Below are 12,843 nucleotides of genomic sequence, written 5' to 3'. Positions count from 1 at the left end.
AAATTGGACAAAATGGTCTTAGTCTGTTCTGTAATCTATAAGAAAGTAATTTACTAGTTTATTTGTCTGAACTGCTCTTTGGAGTCCCTTTTTGCTGTCCATCCCACTGATCAGGAAGATTTGTTTAGACCAGTCTGGGACTAAAAAGATTTCTTCCAAGTACTGGCTGCCTAGATTCCAACTAATACTACCATATGGGATTATGACAAGGCCTCCGTTCATAACCAACTTATATATTTGAGACATTGATACCAAGAAATTCACCTTCCAAATGAAACTGCGAGGTGAATCTTGGCACCCAAGTCAAGAACACATAAAGGTTATGCTTGTTGAGACCCTTTCACGATTCCTTGAAGTGCATGGAGCTTTATTTGCTCCATTTATTACTGGTTATAGAAAAAAAAGTGTAGGAACATGAAGTGTATTGCAGGCTTTCAGTGCCTTTGAAAACATGTAAAATACTTCAAATTGACAAAGAGACAGAAGGCTGAAAGTGCCCATCTAAAGAATAAACTGCATTAAAAGCTACTAGAAACTTTATTCAATCATGCCTTTTGTTAAAGTGTGACAGAGAGAAGTATCTAACAGCATTCAGAGTTATTTTATCTTAAGTTGTTCTTTGCCAGACATAATTATCTGCTGTCAATCCCACCACAAGATTTGATCCTAACAATGCTTAGGTGTGCTTAAAGAGTTTGCATTCATTCCTCAGCTTCACTGACTGATCTGACTTTGTACTTTTATTTTTTGTGTGCTCTCCCACATCATTTTAAAGATGTTGAGCGAGCACTTTTTTGTTTTGTTTGTCTTATTTTGTGTAGTGTTATGGGATGGGGTGTGTACTTAATCTTCCCTTTGATTGTTTAAAAGGGAACTCTCTATGAGCAGACACGAGTAGAACAGACTCGTGTTGTTGCAAAGATAGAAGTGTCTTTACATGATATAGTGATGGAGTGCTTGAGTGTGAGAGAATTTGGTTTTCTTGGGGTTGAATGTTTTGGTTTTAACAATATAATGGCCCATAGAATGCATGTATTATACGTTCATTACTAGTTGACTTCCTTTTTCTGTCTGTTTATAGTTAGTTCAGAGTTAATCTTACAATTTTATCAGCTATTATTAGTTTCTATATTAACATGGACTCTAAATTTACATCTTTTGGAAGATCTTATCCAATCAGTTTTTAACTGAATGTGTTTGTTGCAAAGTTTACTCAAAAACTTACTCAGTGATATGGGTTCCAATTGCATTGCCTTAAATGGATTGTTACAGCTGGTTAGTTGTAGAAATAGTGGCTATCCTGTAGAGTGTTATTGTCATCTGGGGAAAAGTTTTTAAGACTATCTCTGATTATTTGCATGACAGGTCAGATGATATAACTTTAAGATGGCTGTGTCAGACTCTTCTGTTCTGAAATTTCTTGGTTCTACTGCAGATAACCTAAGCAGTGAATCTGATAGGGAAGAGTCTTTGTCAAGTAATATCAGTAGACAAAGGAAAAGCATTATCTAGACAGAGAGGTAAAAACAAGAAATTTAAAAAGCTGTAGTAAATAACACTAATTCAGAGTGTGATGTTACTTCTCTGACTATTGTGGGAGATAATAATTCTGTTACTCCTAAGAATGGAATTACATTATCTGACATTGATCAAGGTTTGGTTAGTCTTTATCCTGAAGTGATTATCATAAATCAGAATAGTTCAAGACAGTGTGAAGCCCAAAATTCTGATAAATCTTTGATTCAAACAGCTGATATAGCTTGTGATCAAAATTTACTTCTGGATAAGGTTACTGTTAGGAATAAAGTTAACAGCAAGAAGTGTGGTTGATCTGTTGATTGTCAGACTACTGTATTACCCGATTCTGAAATTAGACTGACTAAGGAGAATGTCATTTCTTACTTTCTGATGAATTCTGCTATAATAATTGATGCACAACATGCAGCAGTGGGTCCGACTATAACCAACAGAATTATTATTTCCACTGAATCTACTGAGTCATCTCTTCTTCGAACACATAATAATCGACACATATACAATGAATGCTGTAAACCGCAAACAGCCACGTCCTCAAATATTTTCCTCAGGGAAAAAATTCAAATGTCCATAAAATAAAAAAACAAACTTTAAAAAACTAGTTAAGTGGGGGGCTTCACCCCCCCCCCCACCCCCCTACCAACCAACCAACTCCGAGATCGCTCTACATTGAAGAAAAGGGCAATTCCTGATAACTGACAACTAAACAAATGTAAAATAAATAAATAAACATTTTTCCCGAAGAAAAAATTGGAGGACATGGCTGTTCGCAGTTCACAGCGTTTGCTGTATATGTGTCGATTATGTGTTTGAAGAAGAGATTTCTTTGCTCACATAATATAGACCCAGTCAGACCAGATTACTCAGATGCAGACACATGTCAAAATTAACAAAGCAGAGGTAAAAAGTTCATCCAGTGATAATCTTAAGGTTGAAACAGCAGGTGTTGGCCTATTAAGTTTAGGTGAAAAGAGCATACACTAGTGTTAAGTGATTCTATGTTGAAACTAGTAATTAAACATCTGAACAAAGTAAATAAGAACTTTCTGACAATTTCAGCATTAGGAGGATTGAAATTATCTGATATTCATCATCTTTTACCTAAGCTTCTTCTGTTAAATCAAAGTAGAGAGTCACGGTTGTTCACGCTGGTACAAACAATTTGAAGATTACTTCTCTTAATTGTGTGAAAAATGTGTTACTTGCAATTTTGGAATATTTAGAAACTCATAGTATTACTTGCATATTTAGTAAAAGTATTCCATCTCCTTCCTCGTCAGATTATTTGTTTTCAAAGGATCATATTTATAATATTTGGTTGTGCTAGCTGACTTTTGTCTATAACACTGAGTTGATAACCTCTTGGGAAGATTATGTCCAGGATTACAGATTATTTTCAACACATTTACTGCATTTAAATGATGACTGGAACATCATCTGTTGCCAATAAAATTTATGAGGGGCTAAACAATTTTTAGAAAGGGGTATGAAACCAACAGATACCATCCAAGAAGAAATCTGTTTAGTAAAGTAATAATGTATTTTATTGCAATGCCAGAAGTTTGCGCAGCAATTTTGTTGGATTAGTTGGTCTCATACTCTTAAATACCAAATGCTTGCATTACTGAATCCTGGAATTATTTTAGCTTCCAGCTAAATTACTTTGATATGAATGTCTTAGACCTACTTTTCATGGGGGAGATGTAACATTATATGTTCATAACCCCATTCCATTGAGTTTATTAAGTTTGAAGGTTGAGCATGAATGTTCTGTTCAATTATCTGTTAAACCTTATAGTAAACCATTTGTGGTAGTTTTGAGTTGCAGAGCTCCAAATATGAGCAGTGAAATTCAGTGGAATTTTTTAAACAATGTGGATAACTATTTTGAGAAAAAATAGCAATATTCTTCTTGAAGACTCTACCTATCCAAGTATTGACTGCTTGTCAACAGCTTCTAACTCTATTTATGAAAGAGAGCTTCTTGATATTCTCGCTTTCTATGGATTGACTCAAATGGTTAGCTCTACTACTAGAAGTTTTAACATATTAGATATTGTTGTGGCCAATTTTCCTGATAGTATTTATCAAGTAGAAGTTGTTTCTCCACATGTTGTATCCGATCAAAATGCTATCATCTTTACTCTTATCTGTCAGTCGTGGTCAATAAATAAGTTAACAAACTTACTTAAGTATACTGATTTTGATGTTAAACAAATAACCCAGACAAATTGGACTACCTTTTCATCATTTTTTAGTTCTGAGTGTGGTTATTCCAGACTTGAATATATACTAGATTCTTGCTTTAAGCAAATAACCAACACTGCTGTGCTTTCTTTTAAGAAGACCTGGTGGTCAAAATCAGTTAGACTGTATAGACATAACAAATGAACTTACTGCTGGTAATAGAAGTACATTTAATAAAACTATGTAGATTTTTTAACATGAAATTATGAAGTCTAAGGAAAATTATGAATATAAATGAATTAATGTTGTGACTAAAAAAAAGGCTTTTTACAAATAATTCATAAACTTGATAAATAAAAAAATTCATCAGTTAAATCCATTAAATGAGAGAATGGGATAACCTGACATGAGAATATCACTGTTAGTGAATTTAATCAGTACTATTTAAAGTTTAATTCAAATGGTGATTTAGACAAATGGTATTCATATAATTTTGTATCCAGGGTGTGCTGTAGACTTCAATTACTCAGGCACTAAACAAAATCAAGAGATCTGCCTCCACAAGTCATGCTTTAATTCCAGATTACTTATTAGTTAGTATGAAGGAAGCTTTATCACCTGTTTTATATGAAATATTTAACACACTGCTGGTTAATGGATGCTTACCAAATTCCTGGAAACTGTCATGTGTTACCCCTGGTTATAAAACTGGAGATAAAGAAATGATAAAAAAATTACAGGTCAATTAGTTTAACTTCTTTGTTAGGGAAAAACATTTGAACAATACCTGAGTTAATAAGTAAGACAAGTACCAATACGGATATCCAGGATTTGGACCAACATGGGTTTATTACAGGTAGATCTACTCAGAGAAAATTGTATAGGTTTCTATGACCAGTTAACTATGACCTTAGATATGGGTTTAACACCAAGAGTTATTATTCTGGATCTGGCTAAGACGTTTGACAGCTTTCCTCATAAGTTGTTAGAAAGTGTCTTTTAAAATCTGATATCAGCTGTTATATAGTTAAATGGATAATGTCCTGGCTAAACAATGGGAAAAGTAAGGATAAATAATGATCTGAAGTAGTTTACTTCATTTGCTGTTCAACCTGTGGGTCTTCGGATCACATTGGATCCAACACGGCTATGGCTCTGAGTTCCATGCTCCTGCCCTTACCTATAATGCCGCACTGTCTCCCTTCAGATCTGATTTGTCGCCTGAGAGGAAGCAGCATGGTCCGAGCTCCAGAGTGTTTAGGTGTTTTCTATAATAGTAAATTGTCTTTTTATTTGGCCTTTTTTATCTTTTTCTCTTCAACTGATTTTCTATACCTTCCTGGGGTTCTCCATAGCAAAAAAAAAAAAATAATAATAAGAAGGCTTCCCTATCTTTCCTCCCCTCTTTCTTTCCACATGGTGAGAGTGTGTGCATGTGTGTGTGTGTGTGTGTGTGTGTGTGTGTGTGTGTGTGTGTGTGTGTGTGTGTGTGTGTGTTTGAGTGTGTGTGTGTGTGTGTGTGTGTGTGTGTGTGTGTGTGTGTGTGCGTGTGTGTGTGTGTGTGTGTGTGTGTGTTTTGGGCCAGCTAAGGCATGGCAGATGCCCCGAAGCCAGGCTTCAAAAGGTGCACAGAGTGTGGCCATAAGCTTTCTCTGGCGGATGGCCACACTCTGTGTGTGATTTGTTTGGGGGTGTCTCACTTCCAGTCCCCCTGTCCTATTTGCACTGGGTTTAATCTGAGGGCAATTAAGGACATGCAGGACAAACTGATCCTTAAGGTACTCTTGCCCTCTTTTGCTGGGACCAAGGTCCCACCTTCCCATGCTGGAAAAGTAGCAGCTACAGCTTTGTCTTCCCCTTCCACAGCCTCTGGGACTCACCCTCCCACCAAGAGGTCCAAGGACAGGGATAAAGCCAAGAAGGACCAGCCTCGCAAATGATCCCCTAACCACTTGGAGGCCGGCCCTCTGCCAAAGGTTAAGCCTGTTTCCAGGCCAGTGACACCTCAGCTCAGGTCCTCCAGGTTTTCACCTAAGCCCGAGATACAGGTTAGCCAGTCACCCCCAGGCCTTCCCCACTGGCTTTCCCAGCCTACTTTGGCAGTGTCCTCCCGCTCTACTCGGAACTTGTCTGAAGCGGAGTTGGACAAGATGATGTGGAGGTTTATCCGCACTCAAATCCAGATGAGAGTCTTACCAGGGCCTTCTCCCACCGGAGCAAGCACCTTCCAACCATTGTTTAGACCTATCACTCCTTCTCCGATCCGACCTGCGGTTTCAGAGTCATTGGATCTGAGGATGATCGGAGTCGAGGGGTCGGCACTGACAGTACCCTGTACCTTGACGCCAGCCAGTGCCTTGAGTGTGTTGGATCCCACTGGATCAGATCCGAACTCTCGGAGCCATAGCCTTGGGGTCAGATCCAAGGGAGTGCTCTCTCCTCTGAGCTTGTCAGAGAGAAACATTCCCCTCAGCATCTTGGCTCCCAGAGGTTTGGCTCCTGCTCCCCGGTCAGATTGGGGGGAGCAGCTTTCACTAGATCAGCCTAGGAGGTCCATTTCCCCTTAGTATTCAGTGTGGTGGAGAGGGTTCTTGTATGGTCGAGGCCTTTGACCATTTTGTCTTTGGAGTCCATCTAGACCCCCCTGACCTTTAGTGTGGTTCCAACCATCTTGCCCTCTCAGGGACAGCCCATAGCCATAGTGCCCCAGGAAGTTCTGCCATTGGAACAACCTGCTCGTGAGACCTTCCTAGACAGTTCCCCTGAGGAGCCCCCCCACAAGCATATATGTAAAAGGAGGCACTTGAACTCTCCTCCAGAGTCCCTCACCAAGGACACGGAACTGGATGAAGGGGAAGGTTTCCCAAGACCACCCCCCCAAGGATGTCTCCTTTGGAGACATCATGGAGATCCTTCACCAAAGGGGCAGTGGTCCACCCCCAAACCAACCTCTGACAAGTCTCTGTTTCTGGAGGCATTTGGCTTGGGCTCACCTATCTCTTGGGTGTCCCCTCCTGCCAATCCATTTGTGGATTTGATAACATCTAGGGCGTGGAAGGAGCCAGATACACTAGAACCAATACCCAAGCACCTGGACAAAGTTTTAAGCCCCCTCATGGACAAGTTACACTGGCACAAGGAGTCCCCTGTAGATGCTATGATGGTGGCAGCAGCCTCCAAAAAGGAACTCACCCAGAAGAGCTCCATGGTCCACCTGCCTGATCGAGAGTCCAGAGCGTTGGATGGTTTTGGGAGGTGAGTTTATGCTTCAGCGACCTTCTGTGTGAGGGCGCTGAACTACATGGCGCACGTCATTTTACTCCAGAAAGATCTGGTCAAGGTAGTCATGGAGTCAACCCCAGGGTCCATATCGGCAGAGGACAGGAAGATGTTCGATGCATGAATGGCCACCCTAAAGTCTGTAGCCAACACATCTATGGGTTTGCTCTCCCATGCCATGGAGGGAGCTGCACGGGCAGTGGGGTCAGGCATTGCCATCCGGCATCATGCCTGGCTCTGCTTATGTCAGTTCTCGGACCCCTTCAAGGCATCTTTTACCAACACCCCTTATGATGGTACTTCCCTTTTTGGGAAGACAGTCAGAAAGACTTTGGTCCAGAGTGTGAAGGACGGGAAGACACTGTCTGCCATCAGGATCTGCTTTCGCCACCTCAAAGGTCCTTTTCCAGAAACCAGCGAGGCCAGAAGAAGATGTGGTTCTGCAAGTCTCAGGCGTTTTCCTGGGATGCTCAGGACTCACCTTCCCCTAGAGGCAGAGAGGGATATGATAGATGCCACCCTAGAGGCAGGGGGGGGTCCTAATAATTTTGGGTCCTGAGAACCTTACTTGGATAAACCCGGGCAGCAGTCCTGAGGGGTTGCCTGGCTGTCCACCTCTGGAGGCAGTCGGGGGTCGCTTGTTGCTTCACCCACTAGCATGGGAGTACATCACTACAGATCAGTGGATGCTGCGAGTCATATCCAGAGGATATTTTGTTTCGTTCAAGGATCCTCCCCATCCAACAAAGCCCTCCCGGATGTTCCACCCATGCAGTGGGAGGAGGCAGCAGTGCAGGTAGACTCACTGCTAAGAAATCGAGTCATCGAACCAGTCTTAACAGACCAGTCTGGATCCGGGGTTTATTCCAGATTCTTTTTAGTACCAAAAAAGACAGGGGACCTCAGACCAATATTGGATCTGTTCAAATTGAACCTATCAACAACCAAGACAAAATTCCGGATGATCACGATTCAGTCTATCCTGCCCTATCTACAGGCCAGAGACTGGATGTGCTTGATCGACCTCCAGGATGCGTACTATCACATCAAGATGGACAGGCACTCCCGGACGTTCCTAAACTTGTGGCTGGGTGCCAATCATTATCAGTTTCAAGCCCTCCCCTTGTCTCACCACAGCCCCCTGGATTTTCACTCCTTCCTTCAGCTTACCAACAAGTTGGGCATTACAATCAACATGAACATATCTGCTCTTCTCCCAGTTCAGATTTTTAGACTTCATCAGGGCACGACTGGACACAATACAAATGAAGGTGTTCCTCACATCAGACAGAATACGCAGCTTGAGGTTACATGTCTTACACATTCTTTAGACCCATTTACCAACAGCTGAAGCAGTGTTAAAGGCTCTAGGTTCCATGACAGCCATGATAAATCTTCTTCCTATGGTGTGCCTTCAAATAAGGGTGCTGCAGTGGACACTGGCAGTTCAGTGGTCACTGTTAGACCTTCCATTGTCTTTTTCCAGTGAGAATTTCAAAAGTGTGCAGGGACTCCCTTTGGTGATGGACTCAGTCCCCAGATCTTCTCAAGGGATGTCCGTTTCAACCTGCTTTCCCCAAGACCATGATGACCATGGATGCCTCCCTACTAGGGTAGGAGGACAGTCCAAGGCATGTGGTCACCTTCCGAGACCTATCTACACATCAATGTTCTAGAGATGAGAGAGGTTCTTTTTGCTTTGCAAGCACTTCATGCTCATCTTCCTCTGGCTATGATTGCAGTTCAGATGGACAATATGTCAGTGGTCTGGTATATCAACAAACAAGGGAGAACCAGATCTTATCCCTTATCGAGGGGTCATGAGAGTGTGGGAATAGGTGACCTCCACTGGCCGCTTTCTGGTGGCGATGCACATCCCGGGTTGATCCAATATTTTAGCGGACAGGGTCAGCAGATCAGTCCTGATGCCTTGCGAGAGGTCTCTGAATCCCTCAGTAGTGGAAGAGATCTCTAAACTTTGTAAAACTTTTCTCAAAGTTGCCTTTCTTCTCAGACCCCCGGTTAAGGACCTCACCTTGTTGTTGCAGGCATTGGTTTCTCCTCTCTTTGAGCCTGCAGCATCTGTGGATCTACAATTTTTGATTTGGAAAACTGCCTTCTTGGTTGCCATTACATCTGCTAGAAGAGTTTCAGAGCTTCATGCTCTTTCTATCAAAGTCCCTTGTATGATCTTTCATAAAGATAGAGCGTCACTTCGCACTAACCCGTCCTTCCTTCCCAAGGTAGCTTCGGAAGCCAATATTAATCAGACCGTCAATTTGCCTGTATTTTTCCCTAACTACCAGAACAATGGGGAATACAAATTACATTTACTGGATGTATATAGGCAGTTGAGGTTTTATCTTCATAGGACTAAACCATTCCGCAAGTCTGATCAACTTTTTGTGTCCTATGCCAAGCCCTTCTTTGGTAAACCTGTTTCAAAAGTGACAGTTGCTCGGTGGATTTCACAATGCATTGGCTGGGCTTATTCAGAAAGAGGTTTGTCTCTACCAGGAAAAGTGAAGGCTCATTTGACTCGATCTATGGCTATGTCAGCGGCCTTTTGGTCTAGGGTCTCTTTGGATGATATTTGTTCAGCTGCTACTTGAGCCTCAGCTCACACCTTTATTTCTCATTATAAACTGGATTTGGTGCTTAGAAGTAGAGCATTCTGTGGTGCTCTGGAATATCCTTCCATGAGGGCCTCCCAAGAGGTAGATAGCTAGGGACTTTGTCCCACAGGTTGAAGAGCAAATGAAGTAAACTTCCTCAGATAAAGAAGTCATGTACTCACCATAATGTTCCATCTGAGTAGTTCTACTTCATTTGTCTTCAACCATCCCTCTCTCCTTCCCTCTGTCCTTATCCTTTGGGATATGACATGTCCTTTTTATCGGACGGTTATTGTTGGGATCCTTGCTCCTGTCTAGGCTAAGTTTCTTACTGTGACGATTGGTGTTTGATGATAAGGTGCCAATTGGGTCGGGTGTCTGATACCTATTAGGCAACAAACTCGATCTGAAGGGAGATGGGGGGATTATGGGTAAGGGGAGGAGCATGGAGCTAGGAGCCGTAGCTGGAAAATGCGGCCATGTCAGATCCGATGTGGATCCAAAGACCCACAGGTTGAAGACAAATGAAGTAGGGCTACTCAGATGGAATGTTATGGTGAGTACATAACTTCTTTTTTATTCTGATTACTCAATTGTTAAATTAGGTTTTCCCCATGGTTCTGTATTTGTCCTTTTCTATATTGACATAGTATTTTCTACTGTACCTAAAAATGATAAATTTTTGATATTTAAATATGCATATGATTGTAAGATAGGGATTATAACACAAAATAGATCTGATGTTGATTATGTATTATATTAATAATTATTTTGCTATCCTGAATAATTTTGCAGTTAATATAAGTCTTAATGTTTATCATGTCTAAATGTAAAATAACGTTCTTTTCTAACAAAATTCAAAGATATGCTATTTATTTCTCATCTACAGAACATCAGGCAGTGAACTCCTATTGAGATCTGGATATTCATGTCTCTTTTGATCTCTTTTAATGGACATATTGACGAAGTTTCTGCTAAGGCTATTAAGTATATGGGGTTTTATTAAAACATCTACCTACAAGAAATTAATATTATCTATGTTAGTTATTTAAAACTTACATACATACTATTATTGAATACAGTATTACATTTTGTACATATACACATGCAAACTTAAATTGCTTAGAGAGAGTTCAAAGGCGATTTGTGAAAAGGATAGTCTCCTTGAAACATTTAAATTATTGTTCTAGGTGTAAACATTTGAATCTATTCTCCACTAGTTATAGATATTTACATGATAAATTTGAACTTGCTTTTAAAACTTTTCATGATATCAATTTGCAAGTTATATTTGCTATTGATGCTAATAATAGTAAGAACTCTTAAACACAGCAATTTGATATTCTTCACTAAATAGGTAAATGCAGTGTTAGACACCTGTTTTATTACTGTCAAGATGACCCCTCTCTGGAATAATTTGCCCATATATACAAGATCTGCAAATTAATTGGACTGTTTTAAAAGGAGTTTGGATTCTTGGTTTGGTTATAGGGTGTATGAGTCTCTGTTATATGAATCAGTGCTCTTAGATGACTCTAGGGCCTAAGTACTGTATAAGTATGTATGTATGTATGTATGAGGGTCTATGACAATCCATTGCATGGCCACAATGTCGAACATCATCTTGTCAGCAATGCAGGCTATCGAACCCCCACACCCCCTGCTAATTGTATATACCAACTCAGAGATCACACTACGGTGGGGAAAAGCAAATTTCCTGATCTCTACCATAACACAGTCTTAGTCAGAAAGGTCTGATGGCCTGCATTGTTGATGATATGATACGTTCAACAATATGGCTATTTGATGGATTGACACAGACCCGTATGTATGTAAACATGTCAAGCAACTTCCTGATGTCTTAAAAGTGTATTGCAAGCTTATCTTTTTCTTGTTTTTGGAGTATAATTGCAACTCTTCATGCACTTCATATATGTATGTTATTATGTCAAACATGCATTCCATCCTTTATGCCTCTTTGGGCATTTAGGACAACCTTCTCCAAATTCCACACCTGATCTGGTCTAATAGCCACTGTGTAATATCCTTCCTCAAAAAGCAATGAATAGATTATAGGGTATGCTTTGGGCAACTTACTTCCATGCAACTTTTGAGTGTTGAGATTTGATACTTACTGTTTGAGTGCTGAGTGTTTTTTTTATATTCTGTACAATGCTGACAAACTATGCAGCACATTTTTGTCTCTTGAACATAGCCAGTATGTCCTCTGTCCATTTATAATACTCTACGTTTATTTGGAAGCTTGAAATTATGCACAGTTTCATCTGCTAATGCAGTGTATAAGATGTTATTCTTAAAGAACTCCAGTTGCATGTGGAATTCTTTAAGGAGTTAGTTAATAATGATGACATGATTTGTTATCCTATATTAGCTGCAATGTTATCTTAAATATTTAAATTTTTATGTATTATAATCACACCATGTGAAAAGTGTCATATACAGTTTTACATAACTCATTTAAATAACAGTATCAGAGCAGGTGTTTTACCTATCCAGATATACATTTGAGACTACAATGAGAGATGGTATGTGTAACCTAAAGAAGTGGCCATAGTTGTATACTTGTGGCCTGTAAGGAATAATTCAGCGTACAGATTGTTGTGTACTTTCATGTTTTACCTAGGTTCAGTGTTTTCTGTCTCTTAGACTTTCATTAAATATTTCTTTATTTTCTCTATACTACACTGCTTATTTCACGAGTTATAGTTATGGTGGGTGGTGTTCTACTTTAGGTGTCTTCTGTAGAATGTGCAAAACTTCAAATGACAGAATCTAAACCTTATGTACTTGAGTAGCGCATTGTTGGCAAGCCTCATAGACCTGGTCATCTGAAGTTTGTGTCTACTCATAATCCAACTAAACTAAGTAAAATTGTAACTTGGCTACTTGTTATGGCATCCTACATTAGTTTTGAATGTTTTTGTATCTCTTCTACTGTCTGTTACTCTTTTTAACTGTTGCGGAATGTGCAACTGTGTGAAGACTTGATCTAGCAAGGATGCAGTTACTTGCATGACATGTTTTCTAGAGGTACAGTCAAAACAGATTTGTGGGCATTTTGACCATGGAGCTAGGTGGATGTTCTACATGTTGGCTTCAGTCAGACCTTTAACCTAGTCCTTCAAAAAGGACTGGTGGAAAAACTGAAATACACTGGGGAATGAGATACATTGTTGAGATGGATTAAAAAAATTAGTTTACTGAT

At 40.0% G+C, this 12,843-nt stretch overlaps 1 protein-coding gene across 1 annotated transcript in view; it reads left to right on the top strand.

Annotated features, from left to right (window-relative positions):
- Nucleotides 1-12,843, top strand: part of AACS (acetoacetyl-CoA synthetase) — a 1,424,505-nt gene that overhangs the window by 1,086,514 nt on the left and 325,148 nt on the right. The window lies entirely within an intron of this gene.

This window comes from Protopterus annectens, chromosome 4.part0, assembly GCF_019279795.1.
Source record: "Protopterus annectens isolate FY-2018-M chromosome 4.part0, PAN1.0, whole genome shotgun sequence".
Lineage (NCBI taxonomy): Eukaryota > Metazoa > Chordata > Ceratodontiformes > Protopteridae > Protopterus > Protopterus annectens.
The sequence above is the reverse complement of the archived record's forward strand: the minus strand, read 5'-3'. Positions and strand labels throughout refer to the sequence as shown.